This window comes from Gossypium hirsutum, chromosome A10, assembly GCF_007990345.1.
Source record: "Gossypium hirsutum isolate 1008001.06 chromosome A10, Gossypium_hirsutum_v2.1, whole genome shotgun sequence".
Lineage (NCBI taxonomy): Eukaryota > Viridiplantae > Streptophyta > Magnoliopsida > Malvales > Malvaceae > Gossypium > Gossypium hirsutum.
Genome location: NC_053433.1, coordinates 55,056,226 through 55,064,964, shown reverse-complemented (window position 1 = coordinate 55,064,964; position 8,739 = coordinate 55,056,226). Strand labels below are relative to the sequence as shown.

Sequence of the window (8,739 nt, the reverse complement as noted above, 5' to 3'; positions counted from 1 at the left end):
ATCGAATGATCTAGATAAGTGAAAGGTAATCTTATGATTAGGGGCTTTGATTAAGGCTCACTTCAACTCGGTTGTTAGACAACTGACTAAAGCTTTTGTTGAAATAGGTTGGGAGTGCTCGTGTGGCATTCACGCAATCAGGTGTGTAATCACACTGCTATTATGTAACACCCCTTACCCGTACCCGAGACTGGAACCAGGTACGAGGCATTACCAGAAACATACTCGGACATTTTCAAAAAATATGGGTTTTAAAATTTCGTTCCAAATTAAAACCAATTAGACAACATCTTAGTGTCCTTATTATGAGCCTATAAGACCCAAAACATACATTGAGAATGGTCCGGGACTAAACCAAGAACTTAAGAAAATTTTGGGAAAATTTTCTTGGTTAAGCCTCATGCGCCTGTGTGGAGACAATGCACACGTACGTGTGCTCTAGGACACGGCCATGTCCCTAACCCATGTGGAATTAATTGAATTTATTTTCTATTTCGAACCTATAGGGGTTTTCACACGGCCAAGCACACGCCCCTATGTCTTTCACACAGCCTAGACATGCCCATGTGGTCACCCATGTCCAAAACACATGCCAAGACACACGGCCGTGTGTTAGGCCGTGCCCTTCACATGGTTGAGACACACGACCGTACCACACGCCCATTGGACTGACTGTGTGTTACACACGGCCTAGACACACTCCCGTGTGTCTACTCGCGTGGACCCTTTTTAGGCTATAAGTTCAAGCCAATGGTCACCCTCATCATTTCCTCACATATAAGAACCCCAATTGCATTTAATATGACCCAAATATACTCAAGGACTATCATCAATGAATCTATTGCATGTCAACCTCATCTCATTGGTTAATTACATACTCAATTATCCCCTTTTATAATAAGGATTTTTGTCCCATTGAAACATATTTAGGCTTGGCTCATTATTACAATTCATTGCCAATTATGGCCTAACCATTTGCAAATGTTTTGACCACATTACGAATGCCTATTTATGATATACCACATTTAATCATCACAAAAAACATTTCTAACATAAACATGCATGGTTGGTAGGTCATAACCTACAACGAAATGAGCCATGTATTTTGGCCATATACCAAAAAGAATAAGTTTAACATTTGAGTCTTTACATTGGACAACCAATGACATATAACATCAAGTAACCACAAACCTATACATGCCATTGTAACAAAATAAAAGTATCTATATACCAAAATAGGACAAATAGATAGTGTTGACAATACTCCAACCGTCTTCCAATCTCTATGATTCCTTGAGCTCTGTAAGACAGGGAAAAGAGAGGGGTAAGCATTTACATGCTTAGTAAGCCTGAATAACTGGAAAGTGAACTTATCGATTAATTAGCATACAACCATGTTAGACAACCAATCCAATAAATATAGGATAGCCTCCTATTACATGCACTCAAACATCTAGTTAGTCCCACAATAATTCATCATGTAATTTGTCTTAGATGAGCTTATCATCCAACATTTGCCTTTCTATACCTCATGCTAATCCCGTTGACTACCTCAGAAATCTCGATGGACTATCTATTTACCATCAAGTCATAAGAGTGATCTACTCAAGTACGCACTCCTACGGACCTCGCATCTTACGGTAAGACCAGGCTAAATCTCCCGTAATATAAACTCATGGAGTGTTGCCAGGATTACTAGTCCAGGCTAAATCTCTTATAGTGACAAACACGAACTCGTATTTGAATTACCAGTCCCGGTAAAATTCAGACCCTAATCAGATTACCTGTCCGGGCTAAATCCTTAATGCACACATATTCTTTGGGAGGCTCGATCACTCAGGGAACACCCGTCCAGGCTAGATCCTTCCTATATTTGAGATCAACAGATTACTCGTCTGGGCTAAATCCTTTTTTGCAACACATGCAGGATCTCAAGTCACGTAAGCCATGTTTTATCCATCGAATTTCCCTTTTAACTTCAACTGGGACATTTATCATCTTGTCATTATTATTATTAACACATTTCATGGATTTTCATGCCATCATTATATACAACTATCGCACATTCATAAAACATGCATTTAGGCATATTATGGGTTTACCTTAAGTTATTCGAACTTACCTGGTATTTGTATCGGTTTTCGCATTTCAGTTATTCCAAAACCTTTTGTTTTCCTCAATCGACCTCCAAATTTTTTTCCTCGGGGTCTATAACAATAAAAATGAATTATCAATATCTCACATTATTCTTTTCGAGCCTAAATTTCACCCCTAAAAATTGACCGTTTTGTCGCTAACCTTGCACATTATTTACGATTTAACCCCTAGGCTCGTAAAATGATATACATACAATTCCTTGGTAACCCAAGCCTAGCCGAATGCATTATAAACTTATACTAGCCCACATTTTCCTCTAGTTCACATTTCTACCACATATTTTGTACCTTTTACAAAAAGGTCTTTTTAGGGGCTTTTCATGAAAATCACTTAGGAAAAGATGGTTAACACACATCTAACTTTAATATTCTCCAATAAAACATCAAAGAACAAACATGTCACACATGGGTCACTTTACAACATGAACCCTAGCTTAAAATATAGCTAGACATGGAGAGAACATGTTACAAGGATCTCAAAAATACAAAGAACATTAAAAACGAGGCTAGGAGTCACTTACTATTGAGCTTGAAAATGTTGAAAACCCTAGCTATGGAGGGCTTGAGAATTTCGACTGGTACAAGGGAGAAGATGGCTGATTTTTGCCTTCATTTTCCCTTTTTATTGATTTTATTACCAAATGACCAACATGCCCCTCCTTACTAAACTTCTAAAATTTTCCATGCATGCCCATTTTTGTCCAAAAACTTTGAAATTAGGAAAATTGCTCTTTAAGACCTTCTAATTAATAATCTAAAGCAATTTCATGCAAATTGCTTCTACATTCCAAGTTTTGCTATTTATTCAATTTGGTCCTTATTTTCCAATTGGACGCCTTACTCATTCAATTTCTTCATGAAACTTTAACACATGCATATTTTCATATTCTAGGACTTATAATAATCATAAAAAAATATTTCAACGTCAGATTTGTGGTCCCAAAACCACTGTTCTGACTAGGCTCTATTTCGGGATGTTTCATATTAGCATAGATCGATAAAAGCTGAAAATGTAGGACTATTTTTGCTACACGAGCATACGCTCACTTGTATGGTAAACTGGATGCACACGATTTCATGGACTATTTTTACAGGCTCGTGGGCCACACGGGTAAATCACACGAATGTATGGAGATTATTGGGTCAGGTTGTGTAGTTCACACAGCCAAGGCCATTTTTGGGCTTATTGGGCCACATGGGCGTGTGGGCCTACATGGGTCTTTTTATGGGCTTTGGGCCCATTTGCACTGATTGTCTATTAAGGTTGCACGGTTGTCCAAGATGGCTATGGACCTACTGTTGGGCCCGTAAGTGTACCTAGACCCTTATTTTTGGTAAATGACTGATATACCCCTATGTGATGTATGACTGTTTGAGTATGTCATTTATACTGCTTATATATTTATATTCTGTTGCATCGCATGGGGTGGGATATATGATTTGGAGGAAGTATACTGAAAGGCTATAAGCCTATTTTTGGCAGCTCTACTGCAAATATCATTTTAGTGCAACAATTGGTGCTACTTAGAGTGTAGGGTTGGGTGGGTCGATTTTATCCCCACATGGTGTGTAGGGTAGGGTTGGTACGGAGATGGTGTGTAGAGGCTGGATTGGGTAGGACATTCTGATTGCATACTATACTAATACTGTTACTAAAATGGGCTCAGGCCCAGACTGCTACTATTACTAAAATGGGCTTAGGCCCAGACTACTACTGTTACTGAAATGGTCTAAGGCCCTCATTGAGACTGTAAGGGTTTAACCCCAAATTGTGTTTACTCTGATTGATTGCTATTATGGGATTACACACTGAGTTTTGTAGACTTACTCATCTGTTAATTGTGTAGGTAATCCCCAGACTTAGGCAGGATTGTTGCAACGGAGGACTCAGCGGTAGCCACTCGCTTTACTTATCTTTTATTAATTTACGTTTTGGTTATATTTTGGGTTTTTCTTTCTGTAATAAGGCCTCTTGGGTATTTATTTTGAAATTGGTGGTTTATTTTTATTCATTGGATTTATATATGCTGGCAGTAGAAAAGTCGCAATATTTCAAAAGCCAAATGTTTTCTAAAACACCACGAAATCACAACTAGTTTTAAAAGCTTTCGCAAACGGAAATTGTTTTACAAAATTAATAACGTTGTAATATAAGTAAAATTTAATCATTCAATTCCACATCATCAATGGATAGACACGCTTTTTAATGTGGCTTTTCAAACTATACAAAGAGGCTAGCTAAAGTTTCGATTTATGTTTTTAGAAAATCACTTCGATGTGATATCACAAGATCCAATCATAACGTCTGGCCACGTTTGGGTGGTACAAAAGGGGACCAGGACCACTGTCCAACTTCTATAATCCTTCATGGTGAAACCATCCAAACTTTTCTTGGAGAAACCATGGAGCTAGATCGAGCAACAACTACATGCAGCATAGATCTAGTCAACCTTAAGGGTTCGATCAACCTTAAGGGTTTAGTCAACAAGTTCAAAAGCCACCACAAGCTGAACCATCCAACAAGTTGGAGAATTTGTTGAAGGCATACATGGCAGAGGATGACACCTTAATCATAACTCAAGCAGAAACACCGAAAAATCTGGTGAACCAATTGGGTTAGTTAGCTACAGAGCTTCATAATAGACCGTAGGAAGCCTTCCCGAGTTTTTAGAGTTGTGTGATTAAACTGTTTCAAACCTAACACATCCCTGTTATCGACATAGTATGTCCTGCCTAGCAAAAACACTAAGTTGAGGAATGAGATCACAAATTTCCAACAATTGGATGACAAGTCTTTATATGAGGCTTGGGAGCGATTCAAGGAGTTACTTCGTAAGTGTGCTGATCATGGGATTCCTTATTGTATCCAGTTGAAGACATTTTATAATGGTCTCAATGCACATACAAGATTGATGGTAGATGCTTCTGCAAATGGTGTAATTTTGTCTAAGTCTTATAATGAGGCTTATGAGATCATCAAGAGGATCGCGATTAATAACTATCAATGGTCAACAAATCGAATAGCTTCAGGAAGACGTGTAGCCAGAGTTCATGAAGTTGATGCCCTCACTTCGTTATCGGCTCAAGTATCATCTATTTCCTATATGTTAAAATAATTTATCGCTAATAGTGCTAATAATTTTACAGCTTAGCCACCAAGTCCGTTTGAAGTAGTTTCCTGTGTGTACTGTGGGGAAGGTCATTCTTTTGAGAATTGTCCATAAAATCCCGAGTCAGTATACTATGTGGGGAACCAATATCAAAATAGGAGTGGACAAGGACCCCAGTCCAACTTCTACAATCCTTCATGGCTAATCATCCTAACTTTTCTTTGAGTAACCAAGGAAATGGACCGAATAACAACTTCTTGCAGCATAGACCCAACCAATCTCAAGGGTTTAATCAGTAAGCTCCAAAACCACCTCAAGTTGAGGCATCAAACAGTTTGGAGAACTTGTTGAAAGTGTACATGGTAAAGAATGACGCTTTGATCCAAACCCAAACAGCAATATTGAAAAATTTGGAAAACCAAATGGGTTAGTTAGCTATAAAGCTTCGTAATAGATCGTAATGAACCTTGCCGAGCTATACTGAGAATCTAAGAAATTTCGGTAAAGAACATATCAAGGCAGTGGCATTACGAAGTGGTAAAATTTTGGAACCCCGATTTATTGATGTTGAAGATAAGCCCGTTGAGAAGAATCGACCAACTGTTGAAATTCCTATACCAAAAGAGTCAGGATCTACAAAGACTGACAAGGTAAATCCTAACTTAGTGAATTCAAATACTTTAACATCTATTTTGGATGCAGATTTACCTACTCAAAAGAGTTAGCCGATTTAACTGAAAGTTTTATCACCTCCATATCCACAAAGATTGCAGCAACACAAGCAGAAACAGGAGGTACAATTCAAGAAGTTTTTGGATATTCTGAAGCAGTTACACATCAATATTCTGTTGGTGGAGGGTTTAGAACAAATGTCGAATTATGTGAAGTTTATGAAGGATATACTATCCAAGAAGAAATGACTGAGTGAGTATGAAATTGTTGCCTTGACAAAGGACTGTAGTGTGTTCCTGCAGCTACGACCAAAATTGAAAGACCCAGAAAGCTTTACTATACCCTGTAACATTGGTAAATCTTATTGTGGTAAAGCTTTGTGTGATTTAGAAGTGAGTATCAACTTGATGCCTAAGTTTATTTTCAAGATGCTAGGGATAGGTGAAGTAAGACCTACAACTATAACGCTTCAGCTAGCGGATCGATCTTTAGCAGATGCTGAAAGAAATATTGAAGATATTTTGGTAAGAGTCGATAAATTTATTTTTCCTATTGACTTTATTGTCTTAGATTTGGAAGTAGAAAAAAAGTGTCGATCATCCTTGGGAGACCTTTCTTAGGCACGGAAAGAATGTTAAATGATGTGGAGAAAGGTGAACTCACCATGCGAGTTCAAGACGATCAGGTAACCTTTAACATTCTTAAAGTGATGAAATTTCCCGATCTGACAGAAGAGTGTTCAGTTATGGAAAATATAGAAACCTTGGTTTCTATGGAAATCAATTTTGAACAAGATCCATTGGAGAAAGCCTTACATCTTGACCCTTTGAAGGATAAAGAAGGTGAAGAACTCATGGTTTTGGAGGAAGCTAATCCGAGAAATTTTATTCAATCCACACGGTTTGAAATGTTGGAGTTAGAATTCGGACAATTTGTGCAACCCAAGCCTGTGATTATTTCAGTAAGACTAATGAAAGATCAAGAGGAGCAACTAATTACTGTTCTAAAGAAATTTAAGAAAGTAATTGGTTGGACCATAGCTGATATTCGAGGTATAAGCCCTTCGTTTTGCATGCATAAATTATTTTAGAAGAAGGTGGAAGAGCTCAAATTGATGGGCAAAGGAGGCTCAATCCTATTATGAAAGAAGTTGTGAGAAAGGAAGTGATAAAATAGTTAGATGCAATAATCATCTATCATATTTCAGATGGTTCATGGGTAAGTCCGGTACAGTGTGTGCTGAAGAAAGGTGGAATCACGATTGTTGAAAATGAGCGTAAAGAGTTGATTCTAACGAGAACTATTACATGTAACACCTCTAACCCGTAACTGTCACCGGAATAGGTTAAGATGCATTACCAGACTTGTAACTCAATTCGGAATAGTCATATATCAAATATCATCTCATTTCAATAAATATAAGTCATTCTTACTCAATATGAACTTAAATCGAGCATACAAAGCCTAAATCATACATGCGGGTAACATATGAAAGTTTCAGAAACATAGAAAAATTTTAACTTTTCAAGTGTCACACACTCGTGTGAACAGGCCGTATGCCTCACATGGCATTAGACACACCCGTGTGTCTAAGTCATGGCGAAACAGGGCATACAAACTGACTTGTCCACACGGCCACAAGACACACCTGTGTGCCAGGCTGTGTAAAGAATTAGGGAGGCTATTGACTTGGCCATACAGACGACCACACACCCATGTGCCAGCCCGTGTGCCAAACATGACCAAAGACATGCCCGTGTGTCTAGCCCATGTCAAAACTAGAGGGTATACTGACTTTAATTCGTAGTGTACCCAAGGGGACACACGGCCATGTGACATAGCCGTGTGTTGTACACGACTGAGACACATGCCCGTGTCTCTGCCTGTGTGGACAAAAATAGGCCATTTGAATAGCCAATTTGCCACCCCAATTGGGTCAAACCTATAAGCACCAAACCAAGCACCAAACCAAGCATATATGCACTACAATTACAACCAATTTCAATATCAGAACATATGTCGTTCATATCATAACATTTCCAATCAATTCCAAGCTCATGAACCTTACTAATTTATGTCAAAACATAACACAAAAACATATCAAAACATATAATTTGGTAATCTCCAAACATACAACCAAATATCATACTAAAACCTTACCCAATAGACCATTTCCTTTGGCCAACCAAAAACATATCACATTACCACATTAGCATCATATATTATATACCATTATCAAACTATAAGTTTAAACACAAGCTAGCCATATCACATGGCATGGTATAAACATTACATAACATATCCAAAATACTTCTAGCCTATACATGCCATACTTTACTATATACATTTTCAAAGGGTACCAAAAATGAGATTCGATATGTGGTAACAATCCTCGACGATCTCCGAGCTCACAGTAGCTTCGATATTTAGAGAACAATGCAAACACACACAAAGTAAGCTTTCAAAAGCTTAGTAAGCCATATACAAGTAAACTTATCATTTAAAGCATATAAACATCTTCAAATTACTTATACTTTGTAGCCAAATATCAACACAAATCCCATATTCATACACTTAGATCATAGATTATCATTCGTACATCTACTTACCTTTCATTCTGAAACATAATATATAATGCAAACATACCTAAATCGAATACAATTTTACAAAGTCATTCGAATTCTCGAAATGCCCATTTGAATTGTTCGAAAACATAAGAATACGCAGACAGCTTGGGAAGTAAATACAATGCCAACGTCCCAGACGTGGTTTTACATGTAATCAAAGATCGATGCAACTGT

The 8,739-nt window shown here is 37.8% G+C and overlaps 1 non-coding gene across 1 annotated transcript; it reads right to left on the bottom strand.

The window, feature by feature from the left end:
* Window positions 1-4,903: 4,903 nt before the first annotated feature.
* On the bottom strand, window positions 4,904-5,010 carry LOC121209028 (small nucleolar RNA R71). Its single transcript, XR_005904146.1, has one exon. It is a non-coding gene; the product is annotated as a small nucleolar RNA R71 (small nucleolar RNA).
* Between the last annotated feature and the right edge of the window lie 3,729 nt (window positions 5,011-8,739).